General features: G+C 39.0%; 1 pseudogene; it reads left to right on the forward strand.

Moving 5' to 3' along the window:
- Nucleotides 1-328: 328 nt before the first annotated feature.
- LOC132685802 (ribosome biogenesis protein NSA2 homolog pseudogene) lies at nucleotides 329-5,387 on the forward strand (annotated as a pseudogene).
- The last annotated feature ends 401 nt before the right edge of the window (nucleotides 5,388-5,788 follow it).

Consider the following 5,788-nt stretch of genomic DNA (forward strand, 5'->3'; position numbering starts at 1 on the left):
TTAACTATACTGGAATTAAAATAAAACCTTAAAAAAACAGAAAAAGTCATTTTTATTTTGTTTTTATCTAACCTGTTTGGTGAATACCTTAGTCATGATCAAAATGAGATAATGCATTTGGAAGCAATATGTAAACTGTAAAATGCTACACAAAAGAATCTAAGACTATAGTTAAAGACATGAGATTGCTTCTTCTCTTCCCTAGAGGAAACAATCCTAAATCTGTTAACCTTTCTAAACAGGATTTCAATTCCAACCACACAAATTCTTGAGAATCCACTAAATTGCAGGCAGAAATAGGGCCCCACACTGATCCTTTACATCCAACATGTCCTTATATGAGGCCAGAACAGAGTTCCTAAGCCTGCGTCATGCTGCCCTAGGTCTGACTTGGATTTCTAGCTTTTAGTGAGGTGGAGTATTCTTTGCTGATTTGCATTTTCCTCATTGTAGCATTAAGCTCAATCATGCAACCTTTCTCTGTAGCGTTTCTTTGAAAGCACCAAAAAAATTAGCTTCAAAATTATTTTAAGTGATAGAGAATATTTAGTCCTTCCCTCTCACCACCAAGAAAAATCTGACAAGTTTCAGGTTTGGAAAAAACTACATTTTCCTATTTATATCCAAATTTGAATGACTGCTTTACTACTCACCAGAAAAAAAATATTTCCAGTTCTCAGAAACCCACTATCTACTGACTGCTAAGTAGCTTATTTGTAGTTGGGAGTTACTAAGTTACTTCAAAATTCCTTTTCTATATAAGATACTACTAAACTTTTGGCAACAATAAATTTTATTTTTTTTTATGGGAAGCTAGGCAAAACTGCCAAGGGAGTATTACAAACCACAAAATTGTTATTATTGAGAACAATCTTAATATTATGTGGCAACAAAGATACTGAGCCACATTCCACATTTGTATAAATTCTTCTGAAGTATAGCACGGCCATAATCAATGTTATATGATTAAATTTATTTCAAAATCTTGGCAGATCTGAGGCATATAAAATAATAATAATAATAATAATAATAATAATAATAATAATACAGAAAGTGAGAGAGAGAGAGAGAGCAGGCAAGGGAGGGGCAGAGAGAGAGAGGGAGACACAGAACCTGAAGCAGGCTCCAGGCTCTGAGCTGTCAGTGCAGAGCTGGACGCAGGGCTCCAACCCACGAGACCATGACTTGAGCTGAAGTCAGATGTTCAACTGATTGAGCCACCCAGGCATCCCTAAAATAACAATACGTTTTAAATGAAGTCAGAACACTTTCTGAGTTTTCCCCCAAATTTTTGGAGAATAAGTTTCTTGGTCAATGTCAAGAATTTTTGAGACCCTGATAATTTGTCTTAAAATAACATTTTATTTAAAAATTTTAGGCTCTTTAGAAAGAGAAATTGCTTTGAAATGCTAATTACCCCCACCCTCCTTGGTTTCTATTGCATTTGTCATCATATCATCTTAAGACATGTTGGTAAGAGGCTGATATGGAAGGGCTTTGAAACAAGAAGAAAGTCTTTCCAACCTTGAATTAAGGTAATTTTAAGTATCAAGTCTGCAGACATCCAGGGGGTTGTTCAAGAACAAAGCTTCATCTGTTGCCTGTTCTTATGCATTTTAATGTACTGTACACTAAGACTCAAGAAAAAAAGGTTTAACAAGCTTCTGACTTTTGATTGAAACTCTTTTGCAGGGTTTTTCACAAAAAAAACACACATTTTATAACCCAGAGAACTAAGTAAAGATTTTTTTGTTGTTGTTTTAAGAAGAATGAGCCAGGTTTTGAAAGGCATTCTTCTAGAAACCTAAAACTTTGCTGATTGCTTCCAGGTTTTGATATATTTCTGTGGTTAACAGGATACCACAGTAGGGGGCATCAAAGAGATAGTAAGTTTGCACCTAGAAAATAATTCTATTTTTGTATTGAAATTGAATTTGCCTTTACAGATAGAATAAATTTACATTTCAAATAGCAAAGGGAATTCTGCAAAGGACTCCTATAACATCCAGACCCAAGTTATGTATAGTCTACCACCGTCAGTGACTTCTTTGCCAATTATCCTGGATCTGCAGAGAAATTCTTATAAGAGCATTTTAAGCACCATGAGAAATGTATGATTAACGTTTAGAGAAAAGCAATCTAGAATATAAAAACTATGGGTTATATGTCCAAAATACCTTTTTCTGAAGATCAGGAACTGTGGTCATCAGGGAGAATAGACACCTAGTAAACAGAAATGGGAGCTGCTGGGGAGTAACAGGAGTTTAAGCTGAGTGAGGTGTGCCCAAAGCTCGGGGTGCTACATGGTGACCTGGATGGGGTTGGGGAGATGCCTGCCTGCATGGTGAGCCAGGTGCCTGTCAGGTGCCTGCCATCCTCAGAGAGGCTGTAAGGATTAAACTCACCTTGTTGCTCATCCCTGTTTTCATTTTTTAAAAAATGTTTATTTATTATTGAGAGACAGACACAGAGCGTGAGCAGGGGAGGGGCAGAGAGAGAGAGACAGAGCATGAGTGGGGAAGGAGCAGAGGCAAAGGGAGACACAGAATCCGAAGCAGGCTCCAGGCTCTGAGCTGTCAGCACAGAGCCCAACGCGGGGTTCAAAACTCACAAACTGCGAGATCATGACCCAAGCCGAAGTCGGTTGCCTAAACAACTGAGCTATCCAGGGGCCCCTCATCCCTGTTTTCATTAATCAACACCTAAGTTTCTTGTCCTTGGCCTAGTCTTAAACTTTACTTCCCACCTCTTTCCAAATAACTTCACTGCATGTTTAGGAACTTCTAGTCCACAGATTAAACAAACTCTCGAATAATTTCAAACTATGACTGGGAACTCACCTTCAAGTCTTGGCTTAACTGAAACCTGGCTCTCACCTAGAGAAACCCTCCTCTGTGGGGATTTCCAGTCACGGCTATTTTGACACCCAGCTATGGAGAAAGACATTTTATCAGCCCATAAATGGGACCGCCTCCTTCTTGCAAGTATTTAAAAGTTGCCTTTTTTCTTTCTGATTTTCTTAGCGTGCATAGCCTGACCCTGCTCAGCACTATCTTTGAGGTTCAGTCAGCCTCCGAGAAGAATGTGTCCTCTTCTTTTGTTTTTGTTCTTTGTTTTTGGCTGACAAGAGGCATGTAGTTTTTGGTGAGTACATTTAATTGGTAAAGGTTTGGTAAGTCTAAATGATGTTTAATAGGAAAAGTTTATATTTTGATCCTATTACCTTTCATTTTTTACAATATAAAAAGGTTTTTTATATTAAACTGTGAGTATGTATGAGAAGGGAGCCAATTTTTTAAATGTTTCTTTTTGGGGGCGACTGGGTGGCTCAGTCGGTTAAGTGTCTGCCCTTGGCTCAGGTCATGATCTTGCAGTGTGTGAGTTTGAGCCCCGCATCAGGCTGTGTGCTGACAGCTCAGCGCCTACAGCCTGCTTCAGATTCTGTCTCCCTCTGTCTCTGCTCCTTCTCCACTCATGCTCTGTCTCTGTCTCTGTCTCTCTCAAAAATAAACAAACATTAAAAAAATTAAATGTTTCTTTTTGTGTGTTAATCAACTACCTTATGGAGTTTTGTTTTGTTTTATATATCATTTGCCTGGAGTTACTTAATTATTTTCTTAAGTACTATTTACTGAAGCCAAGTACAATTACTGGTGTATTTAGGTTGTCTTTTCCAAGTTTTGCTCCCTAAATCAGACTCTAACTACTTTGAGGGCCACACTACCATGCTTATGTGACAATTACTTAAAGAAGCATTCTTAAGTCCTTGGAGGGATTCTGATCAGTGCTTTCTCTGAAACCTTGTAAAAGTATTTTACTTCCTTTTGCAGCAAAGACAAGTAATACTGCTTGTAATAAGTTTGGAAAGATTACTTGAATGGAGGCTGCTGCTTCTCACATTTCCATAAAAAGAGCCCTGTAGCAATCAACATTCTGCTAGTGCCATCCATGTTTTAGACCTTCACTTTTCCATCCTTATGTAACACTCCTTTCTCTGGAATTGATACTATCTGACTATCCTCATTGCTGTATCTTCACATCTTAAGGTTACTCCCCTCATTCTTGAAGATTTTGGCTCGTGTCTTCTCTTCATAACAACTTCCATCATCCTAGATGGCTCTATCTAACACTAAAGCCTCAAAGTTCTTTGACAGCTTGACCCCATTAACCCATCCCTCCAGTCACAGTTGTGGGAAGGAAGGCAAGTGTAGTAGGCCGAAGCTTTCATAGGCCCTAATGAACATGCTAGTATTTATGCTCTGTATATCTCCTTGCCTTGACTCTGAGCTGGCTGTGTGACCTGTATGGAAAAATTACATCAGTTCCAGCCCTAATACTTAAGAAGTCCTGAGAGCTCTCTAAAAAACCTGGGTTCAGAACTGATGTGTCATGCTTTCTTTGGAGTCGGTCGTTTTAGAACTGTCTCTTTCCCATCGCGGGTTGCTTGGAGTGAGCTCGCGGGTCTGTAAGACCAGAAAATTGAGAGTTTCTTCGCGCCCCTGTAGCTGCACCAGGGGGCTCTGCCGCTATCACCAAGCCACAAAATGATCATGTTGAGTTACACCGGAAGCACTGTGGCTATCATTTAGATTACCATGAGAAAAAGAGAAAGAAAGAAGGTTGAGAGGCTCATCAACATTCAAAGAAGGCAAAAACGATGATTGGTCTGAAAGCTAAGTTCCACCATAAACAACGCCATCCTGAGAAAATACAAATGAAAAAGACTATCAAGATGCATGAAAAGAGAAACACCAAGCAAAAGAATGATGAAAAGACTCCACAAGGAGCAGTACCTGAATATGTACTGGACAGGGAGGGACAGTCCCAAGCTAAAGTACTTCCCAACATGATTAAACAAAAATGAAAAGAGAAAGCGGCAAAATGGGAAGTCCTTTGCTCAAAGTTCGTGCCCAGGGAGAAACGGAAGTATTAAAAGTTATTCGAACAGGAAAGAGAAAGAAGAAAGCATGGAAGAGGATGGTTACTAAAGTCGGCTTTGTTGGAGATGGCTTTACTCTAAAACCACCTAAATATGAAAAATTCATTAGGCCAGTGGGCTTACTTTTCAAAAAGGTCCATGTAACACATCCTGAATTGAAAGCCACCTTGTGCCTGCCAATAGTTGGTATAAAAGAGAATCCCTCATCCTCACTATATACATTTTTGGGTGTTCTTACGAAAGGTACTGTCATTGAAGTGAACGTAAGTGAGTTGGGCCTTGTGACACAAGGAGACAAGGTTATTTGGGGGAAAATATGCCCAGGTTACCAACAGTCCTGAAATCGATGGATACATAAATGTGGTCTTATTGGTTTGACAGCAGTTTCAGACAAGTAACTTTACAATTACTGATTTCAACAATAGAATTTAGTGATTCATCACTTACATATAACACCCAGTACTCATCCCATCAAGCATCTTCCTTAATGCCCCTCACCCATTTAGCCATCCCCCACACCCAACACCCCTCTAGCACTCTTCAGTTTGTTCTCTGTATTTAAGAGTCTCTTATGGTCTGTCTCCCTCTCCGTTTTTATATTATTTTTGCTTCCCTTCCCTTATGTTCATCTGTTTTGTATCTTAAATTCCACATATGTATGAAGTCATATTTGTCTTTCTCTGACCGACTGATTTTGCTTCGCATAATAGACTCTAGTTCCATCCACATAGCTACAGATGGCAAGATTTCATTCATTTTGATTGCTGAGTAGTATTCCATTAGTGTGTGTGTGTGTGTGTGTGTGTGTGTGTGTGTGTAAATATATATATATACATATATATATGTATA

This window comes from Panthera onca, chromosome F1 (assembly GCF_046562875.1).
Source record: "Panthera onca isolate mPanOnc1 chromosome F1, mPanOnc1 haplotype 2, whole genome shotgun sequence".
Lineage (NCBI taxonomy): Eukaryota > Metazoa > Chordata > Mammalia > Carnivora > Felidae > Panthera > Panthera onca.